This window comes from Myotis myotis, unplaced genomic scaffold (genome assembly GCF_014108235.1).
Source record: "Myotis myotis isolate mMyoMyo1 unplaced genomic scaffold, mMyoMyo1.p scaffold_m19_p_3, whole genome shotgun sequence".
In the NCBI taxonomy this organism is placed as follows: Eukaryota; Metazoa; Chordata; class Mammalia; order Chiroptera; family Vespertilionidae; genus Myotis; species Myotis myotis.
The window spans coordinates 2,387,922-2,395,696 of NW_023416335.1; the positions used below are offsets into that span (position 1 = coordinate 2,387,922).

The following is a 7,775-nucleotide window of genomic DNA, read 5'->3' on the forward strand; positions in this document are numbered from 1 at the left end:
TTCAAGTATTAGAAATTAGCCACTGGGTTTGGATTTGTTGTTCTCTAAAGCAATCCCTTAGTCCACATACTAATACTTTAACATTCACTCTCACTTAAGTAGCTGAAATGCCAAAATCAACAAAACTAGCGACTGCCAATGTTTCACTATTCTTGGATAGTGCAGCTCCACATAAGTATTAGACAACAATGTAATGTTTCTAACTAAATTAAGCTCAAGATCTTACTTGACAAGCTTGGACATTCCAAGATTCAGCAGAAAGACAAAATAATAATATTGAGATAATAATATTCTATAGTGGACATATAACACCTGGCTTTGAACTTCCCTGTGAAGCTTTGTTGTTCAGAGATTGTAGTTGGACTTTTAAATACTGAAATACAGAAAACTTTCCATAAGGGAGCAATAAATATCCCGGCAGTGAAACAAAGGAAGTTGTCTTGATTTCTTCTTTCATTGATATCTCCTGCATTTTCTGTGTATATGGGGAAAAAATGGCTTTCTACTGTCTGTTTCAAAAAACAGACGCAGAGATACTTAAGAGCAAACTAAGAAGAGTTTTTGTGTGTGTGTGGTTACATTGAAATGTGACATCAGTCTACCTCTTCCACATGTGCTCGTTAAAATCTGCAAGCTGCCACCACACAGGTCTTCTTTCAAGGTTTCTCTGTATTTCCCCTCTGGTTTCACATTGTTAATTGGCTTAACCAAAAAGAACATAATGTCTTCCTAGTAACAGGAAGGTATCCAAGTTTCATATTAGCTTTCTTATCTCTAGTGGCTATCTCTAGCAATACAGAATACTAACGAACAAAATATAACGACCTCTGTGAATGGATGAAAAGGGAAAGGTGATGTGCATTTCTCAAAAGTTGTACCACTAGACCACATGTCTCCTTGCAATTTTCTCCAGTGTGGTCTCAAACATATTGTAAGTAGACCTCCAATGTGCTGCGTTCTTTTTGTTTAAGGCGTGATGTTGCCAAGCTGTTAGAATGATGCAGCTGGGTCTAAAAATTGGGGGGTTTTAGTCAAAGCTGAACGGTGTCCATAGATTTTTCTGAGCCACTTCCAACATACAGTAGCAGCTGCTGTGTTTATGTACGGCACCACTGTGCAAGTGGCAATTAAACTCCCAAATTCTAGATACGGAGCTGGGAAGCTGCAGGCAGTCGGCACAAAACTGGCGTTGAGCTAAAACAGAAAAGATCCATACTTGGGAAATGTAAGTCAAAAGAACAAAATCTCATGCCACTGGGTACTTAGAATGGTAGGTAAAAGCCAACACTGTTTGATAGACCAGGACAAGAAGTTTTAGAATGAAATATGAAAGTATTATGTCCTTCATTTTTTCCACATCTGGCTTTAAAAAGTAATTACAAGAAGCATGAACTATGTAATACATTATAAAACAATTAGTGTGTAAGATTTATATCTATATATCTATATCTATATCTATCTATCAATATCTATATCTATATGCCTAAGCATATCTATCTATCATCTATCTATCTATCTATCTATCTATCTATCTATCTATCTATCTATCTATCTATAAAAGCCTAAGCAACCGTTATGACCGGACAACCGGATGGTAGCTATGATGCACACTGACCACGAGGGGGCAGACACTCAACACAGGAGCTGCTCCCTGGTGGTCAGTGTGCTCCCACAGCCAACCTCCTGCAGCCGGCCAACCTCCTGCAGCTGGCCAGTCTCCTGTGGTCCCTCCCCAGGGGCTGGCCGGCTGAAGATTGGGATTGGGCAAGATAGCCCCAATCAGCCCCAATCGCCAACCAGGCCGAGGGACGCCACCCATGCATAAATTTGTGCACTGGGCCTTTAGTAATATAATAAAGTATGATTTCAGTGCCTGTCCTATGTGTGCAGAGTCCTAATACTGATCTTATAAGGGCAAATTATTTTGAAATCATTATAGGTTTTGGTTTTGACATTTGGGGCATATGACTAAGAATGTCAAAATGTCTCTGATGCAAAATAACAGGCAATTACAGTCACAGGCATTGCACTTACTGACTATTTCCTCTCTTTGAAGTTCTAGACATAATGGGATTTTTTTTTTTTTCAAAATTACCAGCTGTAAATTCAGTGGACAACACCTTTCAGCATGTTATTAACCCCAAAAGGAAAATTTTAGATGTGAATGACTACCCACTGGGATATTGTCAAGTGCTATAATTTTTTATATGTTGTTAAGTAGATCTTTCCATGTTGGCAGAAAAAGTATAGTATCTTATCTAGCATATTTTGGAGAAATAATTTATTTTTATTCTGTAATTGTTTATGAAACACTATAAAATACAGTTTTGTTTAATTCATACTTGTTCAATCACCTAATAAAAAAAAGTTAAATACACCTCGAAGCTTTATATTAGCAAGACTGGTTCACAACCTGGCGGTACCATGTGACCAGTTTGGAATATTGCATTTAATGTATACCAATTTCTAGCCACACCACAGAAATGCCATTGAACATGACCTCCCACTTTTGATCACTGTCCAATAGTAATCCAATAAGACAGAGAGGAAAAGTAGAAACAAGTTGGAAAGCATCTGTGTCTTTGAGTTACTACATAGCAGAGAGCCACCCAGAATCCCTATACAAACCAGAACATTTGCATTTGTTGGAGCAGGAAATAAAACTCTGTTTATTAAAATCTAGTCATGGACCCCACAGAATGTTGCTTCAATGACAGACTTCATATACTAAGGTGCTCCTGTAAGATTATAGTAAAGCGGAAAATTTCCTATCACTTAGTGACATCATAGCCGTTGTAATGCTGTAACACAACTCCTTGCTCATGTGTTTGTGATGATGCTGGTGTAAGCCAACCCAATGCGCTCCAATCACATAAAAGTATGGCACGTCCATTTCTCCGCAGTACGTCATACTTGACCATGGTAAACAACCATGGTGCTGGTTTATGTATTTACTACTCTATACTTATTACTATTTTAGAGTGTACTCTTTCTACTAATAAAAAAAAGTACTGCTAAAAACCAGTATACTCTGTTATGTCAACAGCAGTCTCAGATATCTGTTTTTCAGCCTCTCGACTGTATCATTTTCTCTTGTGCTTGATTTAATCTTGTGTCATTTTATAGCTTTAGTGCAGCATGAGTGTGCAGTGTTTATAAAGTCCACAGCACTGAACAGTCATGTCCCCAGCCCTCACACTCACTCACCTCAGTCACTGAGGCACTGATAATGAGGTGACTAAATAAAACAGAAATCTGTATCTAGAAACACAGTTCTGCGATAACAAATCTTTTTGTGTAGTTGGCTTCGTGTTCAAGAATTGTATACTGAATTCTGGAAAGACCTATGTTTTGTATCAGTGACATTTTTGATAAAATTATTAACTTAGATAACATGATTATATGACTCTCTGCTGAAAGCTATTAGGTACAAAATTGGAAAACAATGCCATAGTCACATGTGCTGGCTGATATTGACTATTTTTGTCAAAATATGACAAGGAAGAGAGGAATTAAAAAAAAGAATCAGATGATGTATAAGTAGGAAAGAAAGCATATAAAGCTTCTATAAATCTATGATCCTTCCATGTTAGGAAATCAGATGCAACCGTAACTCTAACATTTGAAAGTAAGATTTTTAAAGCCTTTGAACAGTGTCAATACTTCCCAATAAATGAGGTGATCAGAGCCTGCCATGGAGAGAGACATTGTGGCAAGGAAGGAATGAGATAAAGGACACCTGAAGGTTACGGCTAAGAAAGAACTTTAAGATTGGTTAGTAAAACATCTTAGTGATGTGAATAGAGTCGTGAGGAAAGTCTACTGTCTGAGGAGTAAGGAGCCCAAGCTAAAAATAGCCTTTAATTTTAAAATGTCTTTTTTTTTTTTTTCATTTTTATTTGAGAGAGAGAGAAACATTGATTTGTTGTTTCACTTACTCATGCATTCATTGGTTGCTTCCTGTATGTACCCTGACTAGGGATCAAACTCACAACCTTGGTGCCTTGGGACCACGCTGGAACCAACTGAGTAACCCAGCCAGGGCAAAAACAGAGTGTTTGTTAATACAAATTTCCAATGTTGCTGCACATGGTCACTTTCTTCATGAGAAAGTAGTGAGTTTTTCCTTGAAAACAATAACTTAACTCCCTACAGTATCCCTTTGTTTACTTCTAGGTCAAAATTGTGTACTACACAGTTAAACAAAAGAGTAAATATATAAATACAACATGAAACCTTAATGATTTTAATTTTATTGAAACATTTCTACAAGTAAAAAATTCAGGTTTGTTGTTGTTGATGTTTTGGTGTCACATTTCCTCCAAATTTTTTCTTTCCCATATTTAAATGGAATTTAAACATATCTCAAAATCTTTTCTATGATTTACAATAAGTGATTAGCCTTCTCTTAAGAAAGGTCAAGTTGACTTTCAATCAAAATAAGAACAAACTATGTGAAGAATAGGATGATCAGGGAAAGAAATGCCCTTCTTGAGTGTTCATGAGACAGACTTTTAGTAGAAAAGCAAGGAAAAAAACTTCCACGATGTGCATAAGAGAATGCTGGACATACTATCTTTGAGAAGTTTTTCCTGTAGAATGTGTCTAATGGCCCTCAAATTCTTGAATATCCTTCAATGGCTTTCTAATGGAAGAACAAAAGGAGGTACAAAAATTATATAAGTCTAGGAAATTGCCTACACTTCTTTATTATTTTGCCACCCTTTTCCTCAATTGTCCTGTACAATATTATTTCATGACTTTGAGTGTTACATTTCCAACTCCTCTCTGCTTTCCTCTTCCACCTGGGGTGCACGACTACAATTTTCCTGAGTATTTGAGACATGCATGTGTTGATTTTTCTTTCAAAAAAACAAAGTATCTAAAAATAGAAAGCTATTGCTGCGGGAATTAAATAGCCTTTTGCTTTCTGTTTCATGGTCAACTCAAAGTAAAGATTAAAGTTCCATTAAATCTCTTTTTAATAGTATAAGTGCCCTGATGAAATTGTCTCACTATACAAAACCATTATGTTAGACACAAATTAAGGCACACACAAGACATTACAATGGTATTTAGAGTGAAATATTTATGAAGTGATTTAAATACTAATGACACAGCATTCCTAAAGGAGCCACAAAATTAAAGGATAAGAACATTCCACACCAGCACCACAGTCCTTGAGTCTGCTGCATGTTGCATATATTGCTTCTCATTACTCAATTCTTAGAAGTGCAGCCAGGAGATAGAAGAGAAAAAGGATGTGTGGGAAGGAAGGACTGGATTTGAAGGACGTAGCCTATTTACCCTTGACTCTTATAACCAAATCAGCAGCACCTCATTGGTCAAAAATCCATTTATGTAGTGATTTCAACTCAGACACAATCTTGTCATTCTTAATGGAGAGAATGTATACTGCTACTGGATAACAATAAATAAATGTCAGCTCTATCCTGTCATTAATTCACCTTACAACTCTCTGCCCCTGCCATTCACAGCATGTTGGTGATCTATTTATTTGCAAGATAGCTGATATGGATCTAGTTGTCACAGGGAGGGACTAGACTGTCCAGCTAAGTTAATGCATTTCCTTCCAGGTGTACCTATCTTATCAAGAACAAGTCCTTCCCAGATGTCCTCCAGGAGACTTTTCCTGGCTCTCATTGGCTAAGTCTGGTCACATGTGCATGTGAACTTGATCAGTACTGATCCATCTCTTGTGTTGAGAAGATTTCCTGAGCACATGCACCTACAGATGACAAATAATAAAACAAAACTGACCGATTGCCCATGAGGAGGAAGAAGCTGAGTTGCTTTTAATTAGAAAACTAGCTTTAGTTGTCGTAACTCTAAAGCATTTTTTTAAAGTTAAATAAATATAGAGAAGAAATCAGAAAATCATAGAATTGAATGACTATATTTTAAATCTTTAGTCAGGGTTGAGTATTAAAAGCCATTATGAAAAATTAATAATTTACCAACTCTTAATTTATTTATAATTCCAACATTTGGTAAACTGATTTTTTTAAAGATACATTTATTCAGCATCATGATCAGACTATTACATTTAGCAATCAACAGCATAGGTGCAAAAAAAAAAAAAATCTACACTAAAACCCTTGGTGGGAATGCTCTACACTTTCCACAGAACAGAAACTAAAATAACCTGTTACACAGTCACAAATACAGTCCTCGAGTTTTTTTTGCCCATTCACATGAGTATTGTCTAACACAGCGATGGCGAACCTATGACACGCGTGTCAGAGATGACACGTGAACTCATTTTTTTGGTTGATTTTTCTTTGTTAAATGGCGTTTAAATATATAAAATAAATATCAAGTCTTTGTTTTACTATGGTTGAAAATATCAGAAAATTTCTATATGTGACACGGCACCAGAGTTAAGTTAGGGTTTTTCAAAATGCTGACACGCCGAGCTCAAAAGGTTTGCCATCACTGGTCTAACATATGTCTTCTTTGTAGCAGCTAGGCCCTGCCACCACTGTGCTTGGCTGAGTTCACAAATCTGTTGTAACCTGTAGCTTCCCTGTCGCTTCTCTGGCTCTCCTCTCCTGCTAAGCCTTGTTTCCTGGCAGTAATTAAAACCTCTGCCACTGCCAAAGCTACTGCTGCTGCTGGAACCGCCATAGCCACCTCGGTTTCGTGGTTTGGCTAAGTATTGACCTCCACCACCATAAGGGCCAGAGCTTCTGCCTCCAAAGTTTCCTACTTTCATAGGCCCGAAATTTGAAGATGGATTGTTGTAATTGCCAAAATCATTGTAGCTTCCACCACCTCCAAAATTGCTTCCATCATTACCAAATCCATTATAGCCATCCCCACTACCACCATATCCACCGCAACCACAGCTGCCACCGAAGCCACCTCGACCACTGAAGTTTCCTCCACGACCAAAGTTGTCGTTTCTACCAAAACCACCTCCACGACCACCTCTGAAGTTTCCAGAACCACTTCGCCCTCCAGCTGGACCAAGCACTAGCCATCTCTTGCTTAGATAGAGCTTTCCTTACTTCACAGTTGTGGCCATTCACGTATGGTATTTCTGAATGACAGTCTTGTCTACAGAGTCATGGTCGTCAAAGGTTACAAAAGCAAGGCCTCTCTTTTTGCCACTGCCTCGGTCAGTCCTGATTTCAATCACTTCTATTTTCCCATACTGTTCAAAATAATCTCTTAGGTGATGTTCTTCACTGTCTTCTTTAATACCACCGACAAAAATCTTTTTCACAGTTAAGTGGGCACCAGGTCTTTGAGAATCTTCTCTTGAGACAGCCCTCTTTGGTTCCACCACTCTTCCGTCCACCTTGTGTGGCCTCGCGTTCATGGCTGCATCCACCTCCTCCACAATGGCACAGGTGACAAACCCAAAGCCTCTGGAGCGCTTGGTGTTTGGATCTCTCATCACCACACAGTCCGTGAGCGTTCCCCATTGCTCAAAATGGCTCCTCTGACTCTCATCGGTTGTTTCAAAGCTCAAACCTCCAGTAAAGAGCTTCCGCAGCTGCTCCAGCTCTTTGGGCGACTCAGACTTAGACATGATGACTGCAACAGGGGAAATTCCAACGATGCTTACACCATGGCGTTCACAGGCAGAAAGGAGTGATCTAAGGAACGTATCTCAGTAAACTGATTTCTTAAAACTTTTAACAGTTGAAGCAGCAATGTGAAGATAAGATTAAGTAGATTAAGGCAAAGTTTTAGCTGTATAAAATAATATTGGATCAAATGTACAAGCCCAGATTAAAATACAATTT

At 38.1% G+C, this 7,775-nt stretch overlaps 1 pseudogene; it reads right to left on the bottom strand.

Annotated features, from left to right (window-relative positions):
* Window positions 1–920: 920 nt before the first annotated feature.
* On the bottom strand, window positions 921–7,558 carry LOC118649741 (annotated as a pseudogene).
* Window positions 7,559–7,775: the final 217 nt, after the last annotated feature.